The sequence below is a fragment of the Bactrocera oleae genome, chromosome 6 (assembly GCF_042242935.1).
Source record: "Bactrocera oleae isolate idBacOlea1 chromosome 6, idBacOlea1, whole genome shotgun sequence".
Lineage (NCBI taxonomy): Eukaryota > Metazoa > Arthropoda > Insecta > Diptera > Tephritidae > Bactrocera > Bactrocera oleae.
Genome location: NC_091540.1, coordinates 40,718,710 through 40,743,016, shown reverse-complemented (window position 1 = coordinate 40,743,016; position 24,307 = coordinate 40,718,710). Strand labels below are relative to the sequence as shown.

Genomic DNA, 24,307 nt, shown 5'->3' with positions numbered 1-24,307 from the left:
ACTGCGCTCTTAGATGCTGATGACGATGTTGTTATTGTTGTTGCTTTATTAACCGACATATTTGCGTTGGTGTTGACACCGTTGCGTGTTGGGAGAATTTAGTTTTCAAAGCCATCGTCTCTTCTGCTTCGTTGCAACTGCCATGTTCGACTTCTCACTTGCCACTTTCTCCATCTTTACACACACACGCGCATACACAAGCGCAGCTCTGCCACAAAATGTCATAATTCTTGCATTTATATTAGTCATGCAGTCGTCGCTTACCGACGTGATTGCCCTGCAGGAGCATTTAGTCGGAAATTATAATTAAAATGTGCTACTCGCTAAGGGTGCGTGTGTAATCTACGTGCTTGTATCCATTAACACTGTAGTGGATCTTGTTTTCCCAAGCACCTGCGCCGGCATTTCATTAGTCCAAGTCCAACGTCACAGCCACTCCGTTTTGTATTTGTTGAGCATAACTGAGGTGTAAATGCAACACTGCACTTTCGCAAATGTAAGCCAAATTAGTGCACTTTGAGTTGTTGTTGTGCATTAAGTGCGCTTGATTGTAATTGCAGCGATTAGTTGACTGCCTTTGGCTGGTTTGCTGAAAAGGCAAACGTTTCGCCTGCGAAATCTGTCACTTAACTCGGATAGCTCTTTGATCAACCGTGTTTGTTGTTGCACTTGTAGGTGGCATGTTTCATATTATAGCAAAGCCTGGGTGTTGATTGCAGAGAAGATTGATTGATCTCCAATTATGCTGTTTAATGCGGGTAGTCTTACGGTTATGGAATGTCAATTCAAAGTCCATCGTTCCATCGAATGTTGGTCGTGATTAAGACAAATCTTTACGTCAGATGATCCAATTTTATACGATGCATGAGATCGCGTATAAGTATATTGGCAATATGAAGGTACGAAAATTAGTACAAAATGAAAAGTGGTCTTACGTACTAGAGACTTCTTACTCAAAAAGAAAAAAGAATCATCGATCACTTCCAGACATTGCTTAGTGCTTTATCGCTCGTTTCTACTGTGTCCAAATTTATAAGTCTGAAATAATACACGGATAGATGAGTTACATATGCATTTAAAGTATGCGCCTCAGGATATGCTCTATTTTAGAAGAGTCCATATAAAAATAATTTATTTATTAACATTCTTAATGATGGTGATAATGGTGATATTTGTGCAGTACTCTTAACTTACTGTTTAAAACAACAAACAAAAAAAATCGAAAGTTTAAAAATTTAAGCTACGAAACTTTATAAAACGAACCAAAACGGTTCGAAATGGGTACGAGGGGTAAATCGAGAGTTGTAAGAAAAATTTGAATTACGAAATTGTATAAAGCGTTAGAAAATGAGTATGAAAACCGAGAGTTTAAGGAATGCAAAAGTTTTTAAATTCTTTGAAGCCGTTGCCACCCGTTAGAATTTTTTACTTTAATCTAATTAAACTGTTAATTAATTTATACGACATTGGCTTGTAAATCAAGACATTTGAAAAGATACACAGCTATAAATACTTTAAAGACGCGTTGCCATCTGTTTGATAATTTTTTGTTAGTAGAATTTTGATAAGGTATAGCTATCATCAAACAACAATGTACAAGAAATTAGAAATGATTTATATCGGCTAATTGGTGTCAGAGTTGTCACTTGCTTAAAAGTTAAAATTAAAATGAAACTCCAAAGGTTTCGTATGCTTACAAATTTTTAGTATGAAACATCTGGCAACCAAGCAAATTTCTGCATTTTTATACCACAATTTGAATAAATATTAATTCCCCACTCGCTATTATAACCCAAAACCAGAAAAAGCTTGAATTTCTGCCACTTTTTCTATTTTCTGAGTCATGAAATATACATTTACAATTGTAATTTTTTCATTAAACACACAAAACAACTACAGTGCCTTCAATTTCTATGCATGCAATTCACCTCTAAAATGATATCATAATAACGGCGCATTGGCACGTGAGCTCATGTGCGTTTGTGTTTGCCTTTCGCCTCTAGCGATGTGAACTTGCCGCACTATGAAGTCATTTTCAACTTGGCTGAGTGCGCACACACATACACACTGTAGACGGAGCGGAACAAAACACAATCCACAGTTGCGCCATTCAGACACACATGCGCTACTACTGACACATACGCACACACGAACACACAGCACCGGTACTATTTTGAACCACTTTTATGTATATTTACATGGTTGCATTTTTTGCATTTGTTTTCTTGTAACAACTACTACAATATTATAAAAGTTATAAAAGTGCAGCGTCGTAAGTAGTTTTAGTTGTGCAAATTCCGTTGCGCCGCGGGCGAAACATCAGCGCGCCAAGACCAAGTTGCCAGGCGACTTAGCGCAGGAGAGAAAAGCACCAAAGAAAGAAAATAGTAATACACACATGAAGTAGTGTGCCGCGGCGGACATGAATATGGATGTATGAGAATGCAATTGAAGCTAACGCGTTGGCTGTCAGTTTGCGCTGCGCCGCCGCTGCGCTGCCGTGGCAAAGTTTATTGTGTGGAAAAGTTGCACGGTGGTGTGTGGCTTCAGCGGCATTGGTGCTAAGAAAGAGCAGCGCCTACAAATACACGCATACACACATGCACCTATTGTTGTGTATTATCAAAAGACGTGCTACGCGACAGTTTCACTTCGACTGTTGCTTCTTACAATGTCACAGCGCACACACACAACCGTGCGACGGAAATTTATATACTCTCTTTCACAAGAATGTAAGGTAGAACAATTTCGCTTTGAATAATTTACGCACAGCACGACGCAAGGACTCATGTCAGTAGCATAAAGTTTTATTCAGTATATATTGTAGCAATGTAGGTCTGTGTGTGCGTGTGTGTCGCCGTAATATTGCCACTTTTGCATTGCCGTGCACTGACAGCTGTGTCCTTGTTGCTGTGAAAACAATAAATAAATAAGTGCGCGTGTGCGCAAAAGGAAAAAGCAGAAACAAAAAATAATAGCAGCATTTCGGGCGCATTGCCATTTAGTCTATCAACCGCGCGCATTGTCAATTGTCGTGAGATTCTTTTATTAAAACAAATTTAATAAACTCCGAAACTGCATAACTTTAAAATTCCAATAAAGAATTTTACTATCTCACAATTAATTTATTGCCTTGTTTGCAGCATAAATATTTTATATTCACAATTTTCCGCTTGTTAACAAATTGGCTGTTATGGAATACTTTCTAAATTGGTTTTACTTTTTATATTTTATGTGGAATTAAAAAATCCATATCATACTTTCAGGCGTTCGAATATTGATGCGACTTGTTTAGTAGAGTAAATAAATATATTTTAGTATAAATTTAGGAAAATGTCACTGGAAATTGCTCGATAGAAACACATAATCCTTTAGTGAAAAAGTTTCAAAATATTAATTCAAGAATTAAAAACAATTTCTTTTAAAAAATACAATAAATACTCATTGGTTAATTTCACTAACATAAAAAAAGTTTTTATATTAACTAAGCCATTAACTGCTTTAACGAATTGCTTATGAAGAATTTGGTGAAGTTAATAAACTAAATCCTTTGCATAGTTCACTGGTTGCAAAAATTAAAACAAATATAAATACAAGAGTAAAATTTTAAAAATTTATTCTTATAATTATATATTCGTGCGGTATTACTTCAAAATATTAACGTCTGTTTAAAAATACAATAATATAATTCAAAGTATTATCCATCTGAGCATATAACATTTTCCCATCTCTTTGGCAATTTGTGGAATCCATCTCAAACGAACTGCTCTAGTTTGGCTACCAAGAATAGATCGAGCCAATTTTTGATACCCCGTTTGGATACGTACCATATTCTAGTGAGGGGTTTCTATATTCTGAGCTACAAAATGGGTGAAGCAAAACTTTTCAGCAGCTATTTCTCAAATAGTTGTAACCGGTCTTGCAACATGAGACCAAATGTTGTCATGAGGGAGAATTATGTATTGCTCGGTGTCTAGTTGCAAAATTGGGGCGTTATTCAGTAATCACTCACTTTTTAATGATTCGCTCGGTTCAAGAAGCTGATAATACAGCGTCCTTCTGATCCCACCAAATATAGAGCATTAGCTTGGCATCATGGATATTCGGCTTTGCCGTTGATTTGGACTGTTGGCCAGGTCTTCATAAGATATGAGTCGAATTAATGACATAATCAGAAAAGGACGCACAAGGAGAGAAGTTTTCTAGCGTATGTTCGGAACATTGGAACAATAATCTAACTACGCTATATATTTACGCAGACATAATAGTTTCTTTGTTTGTGTCATATAAGACAATTTTATATAATTCTATGAACTAGTAGAAAGAGATCTAGGATTCAACTTAGTAGAAATTGTTTATAAAACTATTACATAATTTTATGGATTTTATATACTTATATAGGTACAAATGCGACGCCTTACGAAAAGGGCACTTAGCTCTACAAGAAAGAAGTGAATGTATTCAGAATAAAATTAGAATGATGGATGCTTGAAATAGCTGCATGCTGTAAATGTTATTACAGAGAATGTTAATAAATTTATTATTTATTATACATTCTCTGATATAAGTCTATATTTACAGCAAAAATAAATCGCTTTCCGACTAAGAGGCTACTTTTGGAAATTTTTAAGATCAGTTTGACACCATTGTAAAAGCTGAGTTTCATAGGATCGATGAACTCTCCTCCTAACTCTTTGTGCATATATGGGCCAGATTTGTTATGTTACGTTTACTCCAGTATTTGCTTTTATATTTTTGCGCGTCACTGCGTAGGTTGTCTGAAATTTGCATTTTTGCACGGTCATAAAAAACCACAACATATCACTGAATAGATGGACACAGCAAGTGGAAATCGTCATAGAATTTGGGAAACTCTACAAAATTTTTGTCTGAAAATATTGAATAAAAGCCAAAAATAAGTAAAAAAAATATTGGTCAAATACTGGGTTGATCGAATAGCAAAAGTTTTAAAAAATAAAAATTTGTGGCAAAAGGTAAAACCATTTTTGTAATTTTATGTTTGTGTGGAAATTTCGTCAAAGAAAGTATAATTTTTGCATTTATTGCCAATGCTAATTGTCAGTCTGCCCGCGTTTTCCTTTTTTTATCATTGATTCTCTTGATAACGAAAAATACCTTTGTTTTTATTTTTTATGTAGACTTACTTTTACAACAGAATATAGGTGCCTTATGTATGCAAAAATATTTCAAATTTTTTTATATTTCAGTCTGTTTTTAGGCGCCGGAATGCATTCAAGCGTTTGATTAAGCTGTTAGTCGTGTTTTATGGTTTATTTTTAGGTAGCTTTTAAAGGAAAACGTATGCATGTGTACTTGAACGCGTCAGGGGCTGATATTTTCTGATTTGTCATAAAAAAAATAACATTTATTTGCCTTTATTCATGTGCAAAAATTGAAATGCTTAATGCTTCTAAGCTCCAATGAAAAATGTAAATGATTAAAATGCGATGTTTGCGTTAAAAAATTATGTATGAGAAAACAGAAAAATAATTGTACATACAAGCAAATAACAAATAAATTAAGATAAAACAAGTAAAGAAGGGTAATCTAACATTTCATACTCTTGCAACTTTCAAGAATCAAATCCCAGCAAATACCTTTAGTTGTTGGGAAAGAATTCAACATTCATTATTTCACGAAATCGTGGAGTTTAGTTATATTAAAGTTCATAAACTCAATATGTTAACAATATGTTACCTGCCGTCAGCGAGCATCAAAATAATTCTCAAATGAGATTTATCTTAAATAAACTTAACGGAAGAGGCTAGATTTAATGTATTGCGTTGATGGCAAAACGTCAACTAGAAGATTGCAATTGATGATATTAGGGATATGAGATTAAGACCAAGGTATAAACCAACTCCAATCATGTTCAGCGGTTTTTTAGAATAATGGAAATTATTGTATGTAGAATAATATAATTTCACATATTTTCGTTATTAAACTAATGTAACTTCAGTATTATACATTCAGTTAATTTTGCTAATATATCTTACATATTGACCGATATATACGGTATAAGACCAACCGGAACTTTGAAAATCTTTTATTAGATATATGGGAGATTGACACAATTTTATCCGTTTTTGGCATTACTACATATTATTGATAGAAACAGATGCCCTCTCAGTTTCATTAAGGCACTTCCATTACCGTCAACAATAAATAAGGCGTAAAGTCAACCGGATGTTTGAAAACCCTAGTCTAGTGCAAGTGTAGCAAGATGTTGCAAGAGTATAAAAATAATTTTTCTTAATGAAGTTCTGCTAGCCACCAATAAGTTTATAGTTCCGGCCATGCTTGGTTCAATAGAAAAGCAGAAGATAATAAATCTTTACGCCGGGGGAAGCGAAAGTCAAATGTCTGCGGCAAGACACTAAATTATCAGCGCTGTGGCACATATGTATGTATGTATAAATGTTATCACACAATAGTCGCTTTACCAAAAATTGTGTGCCAAATTTCTTAATTCACTGGGGATTAAACCTTGGAGAAATTATATATGGTTTCGCCAACTTGTATCTTGGTGATTAAGAAGCAAAACCAAAAAAAGCAATAAAAATGAAATGTAATATGTACGATATGCAATAATACAACAAAATATCTTGTTGGGATGATTGTAACTTTTTCAATCTTGTTTTTTTACGAATATATAAAAAGTTAGAAAATTTTGCCATAAACATATAGTAAGTACATTCGAAGTGACGGCGATGTCTTGCAAAACTCGGCAGCAAATTATATACAGGTAGGAAACGTTCCTGAAAATTCTCTTATGAAAGGTTCATGGCTAGAATGTTTACATTTTTTTCAATGATTAAATAATAATTTAAAAAGTGGATATGACATTATGTAAAGGCTTATGAATGTTTTTGTATGATCTACATTTACATCACTAAATTTGAAATGATCGGCTACACCTCAATTTAATCACCACAACTTACTACGATTCAACATTACCTCACTTAACCTTACCACGATTCTCCTCATACTAGCTGAATTAAATTAAACTGTTCACTTACCTCTCCTCATTTCTTGATGGCTAATTTCATTGCAACTCACTTCATATGAAGAAGAATTAAAGATGTGTTGTTTAACACAACATTTCCGATGTCATTTAGTTTTTGCTTTAAATTTTATTTAAAAATGAACAAACACTATGAAGAAGATTTTTTGTTGTTAGTGATTGAAAATTGATATATATATCAACATATATGTAAGTAAAAAATACAGCAAAAATAAAAAAAACAGCCCTACATTACCGCTTATCACTCTTACCCCTCTCAACCGCTGCAATCATCGAAACTGTCACGCCTGCGCAAACTTCATCACTTCGACTAACCGACACTGCAGTGTCACATTAGCATATACTCAATGCGCGTGACCTCAATATGTAAGCGTATTTCCTTTAATTTTAGCTTGTTAAATTGGTTTGTCGATAAATTCAAATTAGCTTAAAAAACGCATACGCCGTGGCTGTCCCAAAGCGGCGAACACATAAACATTCAAATATACACACATATACATATGTACGTTGCCGTGCAAGGATGTAGCCAAGTGCGCTCGTGTGCGTGTGCAATAAATACTATCAAAAGCAATGATATCGCAAACACGTCCCGCCAAGAGGTAGCGAATGGCTCAAGTGAAGGCAAAAGCAAGAACCAAAAAAATCAATACAAAACAACCACTTATAAAAGTGTGCACTAAACTCGCAACTAACAACATACACACATATTTATACACAAATACATCTGTGTGTATTTTTTTTGTGCTTGTATTGTTCGAAGGCATTAAAATACAAAACAATCAACCGCAAGCTTTTAACAATATCACCAAACAAATAACCGAGCGCTCACTTGACTACACAATAGCTGGCTTTAAGCTTATATATATGCCCACATGCAAATATGTGTGGTGGAATTTCCCTTTCATGGCGAGTAAGCAATCCTTCTGTACGCATCGGCGTCGTTATCCTTTTACACAGCGCCTCAATCGGTTTTTATGGCAAATCAAAAAAGCCTTTCAAATCAAAATGCTCAAAGAAATATAGAAGTGTTGAACGAATGGCAATTTGAATATGATGATGATGGTGCTGGTGCTGATGGCGCCGATGATGATGTAAGCAAGCGAGTTCATATATTATGCGATTGTATTAATAAAATCGATGAAGCCTATTTGGAGCTTGCATTGAGTTCATGGAAAATGATACCACACACTGGCGGCATGTTATTGCATATGCAGACATAAATATGTATATGCGCATGTATAAGCATATAAACACATTACCGTTGGCTTAAGGAATATAATAGTTTGGGAAATATATTTACATATTTTAGTATCACTGTAGACACGCATAGTGAAAGGAAAAATGTGGTTGCTGCTAAATATTTTATTGGCTTCTAGATCGAATAGCGAAGCAGTATAATCAATTAACCAAGCCATTTGTATATAACCATGAACAAGCGATCTCTAGCCAGTTTTCATATTTTGGAGTTGGGTTTGTAACACACTTTACTTTGATACTTATACCTTTGTAAAAATGTAGTCAAGCTTATAATCTTATCTTGTGGGTACATATTCACTCCTTGAAGTCTTTGAGGTGCACTTTCAATCTTTACTTTTATCATTATTTTATTTATATCCTTAACTTTATTTTCATCTTCATCTGTATCTTTATCTTCCCTAACCTAATCCTTATCCTTACCTTTATCCTTATCTTTATACTTATGCTTATACTTATCCTTATCTTTACGTTTATCTTTATCTTTATCTTTATCTAAATCTTCTTATTTTGCAATAGTTGTATTTTTTCAAGCTCTTTAAATACATGTATTTTTTGCTCTATTTCCAGCTCTTCACTGACGGAAGATAAAACAAGGTAAGACCACAAATATTCTAAACGTCATATTTTCTCATAATTATTCGAAAGTTCCCATCGCATTAAGATTTTTCTCGCGTTATCCTTGAGTAATATGGAAATTTAAGTATTTTAAAATTGAAACTTGCAAATGGCTTATCGATACATTTCATATCGATTACATTTGAACCACATAAATGCTCGCATATTAAATCTATGTACATAACAAGTACACACACATAAACACATGCATAAATAACCTCAAGCCAATGGCGGTACCAAGCGGTGACTGCCGCGGACTGTCGGCGCTGACGGGCAGACAAGAATCAGTCGTGTTGGCATGTTTACCATTTAAGGATAATGTCGATGTCGACAACATTACCGCATTACGCAAACACCGACAAACGCACACACACATACACACATGTGAACATGCGATTGCCTATTTACATGCAGATACGGCTATTTGAGCCTACAGCTGTAAGCTTGAGCTTCTCTAGCATTCCTATGCGTGTGTGCATTGTGTACTCATATGCAAATTTATGAGGCAATTGCTCCAGACTACCCCGCCAGCCTTTGTAGTTGTTTACAAACCCAAATACATGACATTATACGCACGCGGCCGTGCCACTCTTGTATATGTGAGTGTATGTATGTGCGTTGGTGTTTATGTAGTTGTTAGCCGCAGCCGTTGCGTGCAGCAAATAAAAACAACGAGCGGTACACGAATACACATACACACACACATACTCGTGCATGCATAGTTACATGTGTGGTATCTGCTGCGAGGGCGTGACGGCGTTCTGTGTCTGTCCCAAGCAGACACGTAGGATATTTGTTGCCAAACCGAAGGAATAACAGTAACTGTGCCGTAAAGAAATTCGGCTGTATTCCTCACTTTATGCGAGTTTATTTGTCTTTTACAATAATACACATTCGCACTCAAGGTTTGGGTTTGTGTGTGTATGTGCGCGTGTGTTTATGAAAATGTAGCTATTATCAATAACACACAACAGTTTATCTACTTTGTATGCAAGTCCCGCACAGGGAAGCATTTAATATTTGCTAGATGTTGATTTAGTAAATGGCGTTCCATACTCGTAACTAACTTGGACGAAGCTTTAAAAGGCATGTGCGTTCAGTTACATAATAGATAAGTAGAATATATTGTTCTTTTATTCTCTCTAAGCCAAGATCATTTATAGAAATATCGTAAAAAAATATTAGGCAAAATTATTTTGCTTTTATATTACATATTTGCTGTTATATATAAAATTATAGGAAAAAAATGGAAGATCCTAGAATAAATATTGCACAATTAGAAACTGTAGTCCTTGCCACCACGTTCAGTAGTATGAATACACAAGGTTAGATCAGTACTCAACTTTTCCTATGTTATTGTTTTTTTTTAATTGTCTCAAGTACTCTATGCACTCAAAATACATAACTGTTAAATGTTTCTCAGCATGTATTCGACGTACACAGTATTAAATTAGAAAAATGAAGTTCAAAATCATAAGCATAAAAACCCCAACCAAAATGGAACCAAGAAACAACAACACCAATAGAAATTATAATGAAATAGTACTCGTAATGGACAAAAATTCTTCGTCGCAGAGCTATACTCCCACTGAACTAACAAAAAAGCAATGATAAATCCCTTTAGTTCCGAACCAAGGCGAACCTCTCATGGTGCCAGCACAAGTCAATCTGCTTGCTGTGATCACTTTATCGTTTTTAAAATAAGCTGTGTTTGTTTGAATGATGTTGTTTGAAACCAAAATAAGCCATGTGAGCCAAATTATTGTACTTGCAAGAACACCACCCTCTTGAAAGTACTCAGTACTCGTTTAACCATTTCTCAATTCATCTCGCCTCTAAAAAGAATGTATTAAAGTAATGTATAATCGGGTACTGAGAACTTTCAAGTAGTTCTAACTATTTAGTACTCTTGAATAACTTTGAGTCATTCCAATTTTGTTTCCTAGGACCCCACAATTTCAATTTTCGAGGTGAACAGAAACAACACTTGCTTACGGGTGGCGGTAGATACAAAGACAAAGATACTTTGTCCGTACTTGAAATACAGCTAAAGGAGATTTTTTCTTAGGTTCCACAAATTTTTTTTTTAGCGCTTTAAGTGTTTATTTCAGCTTAGGGACGAAACTTACAACCTTACCTAGCCTAGTCTAACTCCACCTATAGAAAGTTGACTTTCTAAATAATGAAAAAAGCGATCTTTGAAGAATAATGAGTTTAAATAGGTAGGTAGGTAGAGTGGCTGTCTAACGACGCACCTAGGCCTATAGGAGGCCCATTGTGAGTTTAAATAATAAGAGCATATAACTATTGAATGTTACAAGAATATATTTACACTACAAAACAAAGAGTTGGATAGAGTTATACTTTCGATTCATATTTTTAAACATAGTTAATATATCTTTCTTCAAACAGCTTTACAAATGACAGAACTGAACCTAAACTGAAGAACATGGCATTATGAACATTCGTATGACTAAACTCGAGGTATTTTTATACTAAAGCATAGTAAAGAGAGTAAAAATGGTGTTAACACTTTGTAATAACAAAATCTCTTAATATACATATACATATATCTTAAATACCTCCACTTTTACCAACTTTTCATATCTTTAATTACTTATATTTGTCTAACCTTTCGTTCTATTTAATATGTATCGTTTAGATTATTAGTTTTCTTTGACCTAATGGTTCTGGTTGAAAATCATAATTGTTGGCAAATTCTCTTCACTAACATTAAATAAGGTCAGTATTTTCGTTCTTATCGTGTAGGTAACTTCAAGACTTTAATGTTGTAATTTGAGAAAAAATTCTTTACCATATTCACTCGGTTCCAATTTACTTTGACATTCCACTTTAGCTTTGGTTTACTTACTTTCTTCTTCAAAGATTTAATTTCAGTTAATGTACATCCACGTTTCTTCAATTTCCGGTGCATCCGCATATGGGATGGCTAATGCTTGCTCCTTTTTAATAATTCCACTGCCTTTTCGTTTCAACGCTATGCATCTTTTACGACTTCTATGTTGCACATATAAAGTTTTATGCCACATCTAGCATTTATTTCCTGTTTATTGCACCCACGCGCCCAACTAACAATGTGAACAGCGTTAACCGGAAGTGCCGTACAATGAACTGTGCCTTCACATCCATACAAGTAGCGCGTAGTTCGGACATTCAGCGCAGTGTTGGCACACACTAAAAAAAGTAGATATAGTCGTGTATATTTGTTGTCGTGTTATAGTCGTGTAAAGCAGACGTTTGCCTGCAAATTACTTTTCTCGCATGAAAGTGTATTATTCGGTCTTTATCACACCAAAGGCCGGCGTTATTTTGCATATGTTGCACATTTACTCCTTTAATTTACGTACATATGTAACTATATATGTGTATGACATCATATATATATCTCTCAAAGCGTATCTTTATTTCCTTCGCTTGCTTTTGCATCTGAGTTGATACGGTTTGATGGCCCCATAAAGTTTTTTACACACTGTTGCTTTGCATAGTTTTCTCGCTCATTTCTCAGGCTTTTCGTGCGCTCAATTTATCGCTGTAACTAAGCGTTTTACACTGTGCGGCATAAGTAGGTATTCAGCATAAAAATAGTTTGTAAAAAAAATATGTAAAATTCATGTAAAAAAAAAAAAAAAAAAATTGTGTCAAAATGTTCCTTAAATGTTCGAAAATTGTGTTGCCATACATCGTATAAAATAGAATTGAAAAAAAAAACAGTTGGAAATATGTGCACACATAGCACGTTTAAGAAAGTTTTTCAGAAAGTATTCAATGAGGCCTTATTTTAAAAATATTTTGGAATACTAAATAGGTTACCGCTTTTGATACAACAATTAAAATTATGTTTATAATAAATTAAATAAACTCCATGTTAACCGAGCTGAATTTTCCCCAGTTTAATTTTTTGAGAAGTAAAATAAAAATGATAAGCCAACATAAACCAGTATTAACCTAAACATGTTTTCTCTGTCTTCCTTGTGGGATTACAATTAAAATATATTAAATACGTTTTAAACCATATTTGATCGATTTGTTGTATTTTTTTGTTAACATTTTTAAAAATATTTTGCCTTCCTGGAACATTAATTTGTCGCACAGTGTTTTTTTATTTGTTTGTATTTTTTGTGAGTTTACACTTTTTTTCGAATCACACACGACGTCTACAAGTGGAATATTCTTTTCCTGTTATTTTGTGGCTGCGCTAACGCGTCACTTGCACTCGTTTACACATTAACGGGTTAATGACTCGGAAGTTCTTGGCTCACTTACACTGAATTCCATTGCGTGCCACAACCTCAACCACAAACATACACAGATACACATTAACAAGTCCACAAACACCACATTCAGAAATATATCCGCATGTAAAAGTGGCTTTTACTTAAAGCTTCTTTGGCAAGCTTTGCTGTCAACGCATTTGCTATTACGCACATACTTACAAACGTACGCATATGCATATATGTATATACATATATATATATATATATATATATTTGTATATGGCAAACTTTGAGAATGTGTGTGTCTGTGAAGGTCTTTCCGGCTCGTGTAAATGCGTCGCTTAATCCGCCTTTCGCACATAAATCTTGATTTTCCTTGCACTTCCTTGCACTTCCTTTTCACTTTGGCATATTTACAACAGTTTAAAAGCTTACCAGGCAAAACGGGCCATGCCAATGTGCTGGTGATTCGCTACATCCGCTGGCCCCCCCCTCTCCTCACCACTTTACACTGGCCACTTGTCGGCTCTGTCTCCGCTGTCGTGCGCTTTGATATTTGGCATTAATTCTTATCGATACATTTATCAATTTTATGTTCGTTTCGGGTGTATTTTTCCTTTCAACTGCTCGTATCTGTCCTCCGTTGTATTTGTATTTTGCTGTAATGGCTAATTTTTAATTTGTTGCTTTCACTTTATGTGCGTGCAATCTGCCGCTTATTATGGTATTGGTGTGTGTTTCGGCGCCTGCAGTGTCAGCTATATCTATTATGTCAATTTATGGTCGGCCATGATGAATTGGCAATTTTCAATAGTGGGACGCATTCAACTGGTTGCTTAGCATTTTTATCTGCTTAACGGTAGAAGTGGCTGATTGTCATACTAAATAAATACGTTGCTCAGATATCGTTGTATTGTGTGCTTTCTTTATCCTGCCACATAAATTTTCTATAATTTGTTTGCGTGTGCGCTTCGGAGTATGAGTAGCAATGTTGCTATGAATTAGAGAGTACGCGTGGGTTGGGGATAATAATTTTGTAGAATTTTTGGTAGCAAAGTCGAATTTTTTAAAGGAAAGAAGGTATTAAGGTATAAGGTATTAATTTAAGTGGTTTTCGTCGTAATTTCATAATAAATAAACTCGTCGTGGCAATGAGTTTGAAGGTCTTTAATAAATAAAAACTATGTTTGAATCATAAATTGCCTAAAAAAATGCAAATAACTAATCAGAAGTTTTCCATTTTTTAAGAATCTGTAAGTCGTAGAATTGTAAAAGTAAAATAAAACTACAATACTAGTATCGAACTGAAAAGCTTTACAAAACTTTAGAGTTGAATATATTTTGGGAGGAGGTTTGGTAGGTACCTAATATTTAAATTAAGTATAAAATATTAGGAAAACTATTTTCTACAGTACCAAAAAAGGCTGAGATGTCTAACTAAAAGAACTTAATTTTAAGGGGTGTTGCCATGTGCTTTGGAAAAGATATGAAAAGAAACAGCGACCTGAAAAGCTTCAAAATTTTTTGAATTTAAAAAATTATTTTAGAGAAATATTACTGCCCGTTTAATTTTTTGTATGACTGAGGTTTTTTGATTCGATATATTTATAGAATAAATTATAAACAACATTATTGATTTTAAATAAACGGTAAAGAAAGGATAACAAGATTTTGACACGAACTGTGAACGTTTCGTCTTTTATTATAGAAACATTTCTCAATTGCATTAACATAATTCTGTGCAAATGGAAGATGAATGTAAGAGATGGGTAAAATTAATTATTTGTAATAATTTTTCGGTTTCGTTGTGATTTCTGCTCAATGTCATAAAATATTTCTCTTAAACCTTTTTATCTGCCCTTTACTGAAAAAAAATGTTTCAATTATTTGAAATGGCAGATCATTGATCAAGTTATTCCTAAATTTCGTATTTGAATAAGTAAGTTTTCAGTACTCTGATTTTATGTAAATGATTTGTATAGACTATAAGCCATCTGGAGATAAAACAAATTGTTGATGTTTTGGAGGAGGGTGACATAACCATAGTTTAAGGGTTGAAAAATAAAATTTTTTGATATATGTATATTTATGATTCACTCACGAAATCAATATTTATAAAAGCAGATATATATATATAATATATATTTTCTAAGTTTCAGTAAAGGCAACTCGCCCATAAAATAAATTTATATGCGACAAAATTATTTCTATAAAATAATTTATTTATATCATTGAATAAATTAATTGGACACTGTGTCGCCAACTTCAGCAGCCACAAAAAGGTCAAATTGAATATATCAATTTTATTACAAGTTGTGGCGGACATTTTAACTTAAAACATATTGTGTTTAAATTTGTCTTCCTTTAAATGTCGGTGCTGGCGTGATTTCAATAACTGAGTATAAACCTGGATTATCCATTTCTTAACCCTTAGTAGCCTGATTTACGAAAGTGATTTATTTTTAATATTACTGTGTTTGCTTGAGGGTCTAAATGAAGGGAAAAATAGCTAAAAAAATCACAATATTTATTTTACACATTTTTATTTAGAACAAAAAACAGGTATCAATTTTGATACTTCAGGCATTAACACCATAAAGAAATCTTATATACCTATGCATGAAATAATGCGAAACATTGATTGTTTTTATTATCACATAACGACACTTTACACTTTTTACAGAACCAGGAAAACATTCAAAAAGCATGAGTTAGTTTGTGGAAATCAATGTAATGCCTGCACAATGTCATGATTTAACTATTTAGGTTTTAATAATTTTTTCACTTCAGTATATTAACTTTGTACAAAATATATTTTAAAACCAATTTATATTCATGACATTTATTTCCGCGAGGAACACATATATTTTTAAATGCAAGTAGGTAGGAATCTTTCAAAATTAGCTATTATACTTCGCCATAGAATGCACAGCTGTAATTTAGTAGCTAAAGCGAAACGAATTGCTGTCATACTAGAGCATTTGTATATAAATAATGACACTCAGCTGTTTTATAATTATATTAAAGTCGTAAAAACAACAAAATTAGTATCCGTAGCGCACATGTAACTCAATTATTATGAGAAACGAAATAACAAAAATGGAAATTAAGGAAAAAATCCCATCCTTACAGAGGCATGACGCGCAGCGGTGCCTAAATTAAGCGAAAGCGCGCCCATATTACGCATACGGCCGCAAACCGGCAAAGCGTAGAACGCGCGAGGGTATTAGGCGTATCCGCAAAATCACACATGCTAACATATTTACACCTATACATATAAATAAGTATTTGTTTGACTGCATAAACCATCAAAACCACGAGCCGCATATCAACGCCTCTCAAATTGTGCGTACGTGTCGGAGCTACTGGCAATAAAAAGCCAACCATATGCATACGGTGGCAAATAATTACGAGTATACACATACCATATTTAAGTACAAAATGTGTATATATTTGTGCGCAAAAGCTAATTTAATTTTTGTGGGCCTATAAAATGTAAAAAAATATGTGAAATGCGTCAGTGGCGCTGACAAGCTGGTGTGACTTATTTTCGGGGCACTGCGAGCCGTAAGCAGTTTAGTGACCTGGCGGTGGGGCGGTGTGGACTGTTCGTTATCTCAACCGACTTTTGGTTTAATTCAGTACCTTATCATATACTTGTGATGTGGTTTGTTGTGTTTTTTGTTATTTATTTTATTATTGTGAGCAAGTGTGTTGAGGACGCACTGAAGCGCGAATTCAAATACACTGATAACGCTGATATTGGCTAATTTGCACGCCGTAGGCCACGACGTATACGCAACCTTTTTATTTGCACTTCAAATTCCTCACACTCCAGATTCCTTAATGTATATTTTCCTTCTTAACTTTACCTCATTCAATTTCTCATTTATTACAATATACTTTACAATATTTTAATTCCTCTTTCATTACATAGCAACAACAAAAGTGCTACAGTAGTCTCCTCTGTTTGGTTCACTAGCGAGGAGTTAAAATTAACAAATATTGCCTTTAAGTATTTTTGTACATATGTTGGTTGTGCATATATATAAGTTATATACATTTTTAATTCTTTTTTATTTGAGTACGTGGTTTTCTGTCCTTTGACGTTCTATTTCTTCTGCTTAATTCGTACAAATTTTGCGGTTTCTTCTTTTCGCTTCATTGACAATTCAATCGTATTTAGACCTGTCAAAACATTTATTCTAACATGTAGACCCCCATTGATTTTACTTTTGAGCACAAACATAATTTATTTATTTATCGTCTTCGTTTATTGCTAAGCCCGCTGTGCGCTGTGCATTTTGCTCATTCAATTTTTTTTTTGTTATAAATCGTTTTCTTCGATTTTTATTTGAATGACAGAGCGTATGATTTGATTTGATGACAAGCCGAAATGTTTCGAGAAAGTAGAATTTATTATCTTTACATGTATACAAATACATTCGAGAATATGTGTGTGTTTGTTATCGATTGTAGGGCATTATATATACGACAAATGTAGGGTATCAAAAGGTCATCAGAAAAAACGCGCCGCACACATCCAGAAACACAAGAAAGGTAAAATAAATATAAATTTCAAATTGGCGCGTGATATCTTGACGGTTCGATTTTTGTATTGACCAGTATTGGTTAAGATTTCTAATAGTGAGCTTTTAATGTGCTTCTGCCTTAAAAGGTTTGGCTATGTGAAAATAGATTTAAAATTTTAGGGCCCGCAGTTTGCCCGGTAATATATGGAGGAGATCGCAGGCAAATTAACACTACTTAAGCATATGTATCTATGTATATTAAAGATGTAAACTTATAATACTTGAATGCATGTAACTAACTATTTTGCTAAATATTTTTATCTCCGTAAATAAAAATCACAAAACAGCAACCAAAATGCAAAAGAAAAATGTGGCCTACATTAGGCGCATTGATTAAAGTGTGGGAATGGTCTGTTATTAAATCATATTTTATATGGATAGAGAGCTCTGTTTGATTTCAAAATGAATTATGGAGTATGTACAATAGAACATTTCTTTAACTAAAAAAAATGGAAAAATCGACTTCTTTCTAAGAATTGGACCATAACGTTGTTTCCTCGAGAGATTGAGTCGTAAGCAATACATTTTTATACTCTCGCATTATGTTGCTACAGAGTATAATAGTTGTGTTTACCTAACGGTTGTTTGTATCACCTAAAACTAATCGAGTTAGATAAAGAGTTATGTATATACAAATGATCAGGAAGAAGAGACAAGGTGAAATCGGAGTGACTGTCTGTCCGTCCGTCCGTCTGTGCAAGCTATAACTTGAGTAAAATTTTAGATACAACCACGCCTATTTCCCATATAACACTATTATAAATTGATTATATCGGCGTAAAACTTTGCGTCAATAATTCGTTTAAAGTATGCCACCTTGTGACTAAAACTTGTCTAAATCGAACCAAAACTGTTCAAACCCCAATGTACTGAATATGTGGACCGCAGTGACTATAGTTGACTTGTTACCGAAAATATTGGTCAATGTGTAAGACGTGTAATTAAAATTCATATAATAAAATAAATAAATAAAACTCTCGATAATTGTATTTTTTGTGTCAAAAATGGATTGAAATGGATCAATACTTCCTATAGCCCTCATATACCTAATAAAAAGTTTTTTGAACTTCCGGGTGACTTTTACCGCATATACTCATTACAAGGTATCTCATAATCTGAGTAAATTTAGTTTAAAAATTGCTCTAATTAATTTCACTGTGAATGTAAATACCTGAGGCAACAGTTCCTACTTCTAATTATTAAAATATATAAAAAAATCTGGAACAAGTATACCATTTGACTTTGCGAGAGTATTAAATGTTCGGTAACATCCGAACTTAGTACTTCCTTACTGGTTTTTGGAAATATTTATTATTTGAAAATGAAAATGTCATTATTAGATAACTTACTAAAAAATTTAAAATATACACATGACCTTATTTTCCTTTTACTTCAATAATGTAAAATATTATTCGTTCAATCATATATGACAAAGATCACCTTAAGCATTTTGTTTAATGTTTTGGTTATGAAGCGTGTCAATGCTAGCCTCGTACCAAAGACATGAATCTTTTGCAGAAACGACGTCAAGTAGAGGTTCCAAGAGAGATGTTTGGCAACGTAGCTAAGGACCCTACACTCATCAAACGCTTAATTACAGATGAGGAGACGTGATTTTATGAATATAACTTTGAAACAGTTCAACAATCGCCCCAAAAATGAGGACACTGAAGGTCATCTATGCTAAGGCTGGATTCCATACAAATGTATGGAAAATTGGATAAGACCTTCGCGTGCCTTTATTGGCTCAGGAGCCTATTTTAAATAATAATAAAGATTTGTATTAAAATACGTGAAAATGTATTGCTTGTCAGTCCGGGTCATATTTGATCAGATGGTATTTCGGAAATTCTTGCTGTAATTATGTAAGTTTGAACTATAGTTAATTGTTAGCAAAAACTTTCTAAATTAAAACCAAAAAAATATTATTTGATGTAGTTATTGAAAGTAGTAATGCTGTTCAGCATGAAAAATGACTTATCTCAAAATAGAAAAAAAATTTTAGCAATTGTATACAGAAAGAAAAGAAAGAAAGTTCTTTTTTGTCCAAAAGTTTTTAATTTTTTCATCGTTTATGAAAGCGATTATGGCTAGAAATAAGTACAAAGAACGAGAAAAGTATTCAAAATATTTTCTTGCAAAGAAGCACGACTTTTATTCCCTCGAAGGATGAAAAGGATCCGGTCTATAAAAATCGATGATTTTTATGAAACATAGTACAAAATTCCAAGACTTTAAGCTCTCATTATTAAGTTCTTAAGCTTCAAATAGTCTGAAATTTAAATAATTTGATTTATGAAAAAAAATTCTGACCAGCTACATTTCTGTAATTTAAAAAATTTTAGTCGTGAGATAACGCTAATTCTAATGCAAGTCCTTTGCATCCTTGCTCTCGAGCGGCGTTTACTTGCAATATATAAAAGCACTACTTCATTCTGCGCTTTGTCGCATTTTAATGCCATACAAAGCTGACACACAAGTGTCTGTGAGTGGCACTGCAGCTGTGTATCTTGCGAATCAATTAAGTATTCAAGGTGCGAAGTGTTTGCATTAATTTTCGGTGGTGAAAAATGTCCTTGTATTTCGTTTTGAGAAAACACTGCGTTTAATCTTAGCGCACTTCCGTGTACAGTTAACCACAATTGTTTGACACACACACACACACAACCGTACATATACAAGCACGTCCGTAAGTACACTCTGGCTGCACTCAAGTCGCGATACCGTTATTAAAACAGTGGAAGGACATTTTGCAAATGAAGTGCCGACGACAATGGTGAGTGCCACTCGAATTTGGAATGCAGAGACGACGCTGGACAAAAACACTTATGAATACATAAACACATAGCATGTACAACAGATACAACAATGTATGCACGAAAAATAAAATTACATTAAAAGCCAGATAAAGTATGTGGAGGAAGAGATGGCAGGACAACTGTTGGTTAAGAGGCAAAAGACAAGGGTAGACCTTAAGCATTTATTTTTGGACCACAGCATAGCTGCTGCACATATTTACGAGTGCGTTGTTAACAGGAACGACAGTCGTTATAGCGTGCCGCAAGCGATCGTAGCTGCGACGGCGAGTCAGAAAGGAAGGGAAATTAAGCGTCTAGTGCCACTAAAGCCTCAAATACACCTATTATATGGAAAAGATAGTTAAAATCTTTTGCGTTGTTATTGTAGGACATAACAGCAGCACGGTACATTTGCAACGGCACTTAGAGGTGCTTAGCGGCTACAGTTGGCTGGCTGCTGCGTTGCCTTGGCTGCCATTACGTGCAGATATATGTGTGCGCGTGTGAGTGCGTGTATGTGTATTTGCAGGCAATTTTATGGCTCGCAACCACAGCACCACTTCTGCAACCGCAGGACGGTGTCAAGCGCTTTGTACTCTCATGCAGCAACTTAATTAGTTTGTATTTATATATTATTTATGAGCGGTGGCGCGCAACAACAACTAAAATAAGATGCCACAATACAAGTTCCTATGAGCACAGGGGTGTGTGAAGCAGGTGGGTTCAACGCCGGTAATTAAGTGTTAGCTATCTGCAACAATAGCACTTTCATATATATGTATATCAGAAGTATGTATGTATGTGTGTCTAAGAAGTGACCTTCCACCATTCATGGTGAGGTATGCGCCGAATGACAGTTTTTTGTTGACTTTCAGCAGAAAAACAGCTGCAGCATTCGTTTATGTAACACACCGCTGGGTGGTAAAATGTGTGAAGCTTTCGTTTTCTAGTGACTTTGTAACCTTGCTGGGCGGGCAGTCAACGCGACACAAACAATAATATTTTCCACTTATGTGTCTTATGTGGACCTTTCGTACACACACATGCATAAATTATTTATTTTTGCCGCATATTTGACATGTTTTTGTTTTGACTTGTGGTAAGCTTTATTTGTTTTATTATTTTTTTGCACACAGAAAGGACAGCTGATGCGGCAGTTCGCACAAACACACGCTTACACACACAATCAAGAGCCTACATGCTTATGTAATAATTTTTTAACTCAGCAGCTGACATTGTTCGCACACTAGTAACGGTATTTGTTGAATTTTACCACAGGTGCTCCATTTATTTCACTTTCATAGGTACTGATACATACATACTCGTCTATATGGTATATATCTATAATATGTATAATAATTTATATACATACATTCTGTAAGTATTAGAGTAATTTATTCCATTTATGGGTTATTTTTTATAGCAACAACATCTCTAATGTAATTTTTCTCAGAGAAATAGTTGTTGTATATCCTCTTCGTTGGGACTTTAATGTGGAAATATATTTAAGATGAGCTTAGAGCACAAAATATCGATAAGTTATATATGAGGAATGGTGCTTAAAAATAAGAAAGTGAATTCCATTTCAGAGTATTTAATTAATCTGGTTAATCCTCCTGTTTAACTACCAACTGATTTAATTTGACACAGACTGGTCAAGTTGAACGCCGCGTAAAACTGAATCAATAAATTTTTTTTCTAAATTGGCACAACTTTTTTATTAGGACACGAAAACATTTGCTGGCGATTTGTACCATAAAACAAAATGTAACAACCAGTTTGCTTGAAATTTTGCAAAAGTATTTTGAGGAGTCTACTTTATCACGAACAGAAGTACTTGAGCGGAACAAAGCATTCAGTAAAAGTCGCGAAGTCGAAGGATCTCAACATCTCTTATGGATCGACTTAACACATTTCAGTTACTGTTTTGGGTATCAAGTGTGTAGACTCGCAAAAGAGATGCTTGACAACATAGATGACGACCCTATATGTTATTTTTAAACGTGCTATTACTGATGGCAAGACGTGGATTTATGAATATGACGTCGAAACTGTTCAACAATCTATATACATTTTGTTTAAGATACAAATCCCACATGTTCAATATCTGAAGGCATAATATATTACAACCTGCTAAAATATCACCCTACACTAAAAATATATATATTTGAATAATTTATCCAGTACTCTCCTTACTAATTTTTTTTTCCATTTATAGATTATATATATTACTTATTCATATAATAAAAACTCTTTAGAATATCAATGTTAAGTGCAAAGTTTTCCGACATGAAAAACACAAATATTCTCAAATGCCGTTATTCTCCAAACACTAGTTGTATTCTCACTCCTACTTTTATCTATTTACAATTTCTTTTCGCTACTCATTTTGCTCCTGTCATCTTTAAGCTACATATTCCCATAGCAAGCTAAAAATAATTCTTAAGTAAAATAAGAAATAACAGTTATTTCAAGTTCTCCATGAAAACCAACGTATTTCTTGCAAAATGTGTTTATGACGCCAATTCAGTCAGCCGCTTGTAATTCGTGGCTCCTTTCGCTTTAACGGAGCTTTCTCAGCTGGTCTTCTGCCACAAAAAAGAAAACTGGCTTATCAATCTTCCGCTCTTTTTCGCATTAATTTTTCATAAATCGAAATTTCAGTTTGCAAGCTTGTAAAAAATCCGCTGGCAGCGCTGCCAAAGCCAAGCCAACATGGCATTCACTTGTCTGTGAGAAATGCATGCTATAAAGAGAGGAAGCAGCATGTGAGAAATTAACAAAAATAACTTGCAACTTCGGTGTGATTTTTTTACGACTTCCCTTAGGAAATTGGCGAAAATGTTTGTATAAATTATTTCACAATTCAATTACCGGCTGCCCGAACTCCCCGCTGAGTGAAAACCGCATTTTTGACTGATTTGTTTCTGAGCATTTTTTATTTGCCACACACACACGCATTCGCTAAAATACATGTGTGTACTAATCTTTTTTTTAGAGCAAGAGAAACCAACAAAAATTGTATGTATGTATAAACTAGCATTTGTGTGTGTGTGCGTGAGGCAGATGCCTGTTACCCACTCACGAAAAGTATTGTCTGAAAGTTTTCCCATTTGTTGTTGCATTCATATAAAGTTCACTGCTTAACCAGTGCACTAGTGCCGTGTTCGCACTGGTACAACAACAACAATTGACTGCGCATAAAGTCTCATTTCATTGTGATTCACCGCAGAAGTTTTGAACAATTCACTAGCAGGAAATATGCGCTGACTTCGGCGCCAATGTCGAAAAACAACTCCTATCTCTATAACTGTATATAACTGTACATGTGTGTGTTTGTTGGTATTTGTGCTGCAAATTTGTGCGTAGCAAAGTTCTAGCCACTTTGGTTGTTGCTGCTGATAAACTTCTCGTTGTTGGTTATGTCGTGCGCTTCTCGCTGGTGTCTGTTCGTTTAACGCTTTCGCTTCGCATTCCAGATTAGCTGCGGTTGCTGAACGAATGCGAAAAATGTTTGAAATTGCAGAAATAACGACGAGTGAGTGGTAATGGAAACAATTTTAATGGTAATTTGAGGCAATAGCTTCTTTTTACTCGGTAGTTTCTCTAAATTTTATTTACTGGGCACAATCTTTAGCACTTGAAACAAAAATATTTATGAAGAGAGTTAAAGAGTTTTCTTAGTTCATGTTGGGCCTGATGTTTGAGCTTTTAGATTGTTATATGTATTTTTGTCATAAATTGTTTGAGAATTAAAGGTTTTTT

General features: G+C 34.3%; 1 protein-coding gene across 1 annotated transcript in view; it reads left to right on the top strand.

Moving 5' to 3' along the window:
- Ccn (cellular communication network factor protein Ccn) overlaps positions 1–24,307 on the top strand; it is a 119,853-nt gene that overhangs the window by 11,816 nt on the left and 83,730 nt on the right. Inside the window, exon 3 of the mRNA XM_036366522.2 lies at positions 8,870–8,896. The gene's annotated coding sequence lies outside the window, so the exon portion shown is untranslated. The remainder of the gene's footprint in view (positions 1–8,869; positions 8,897–24,307) is intronic.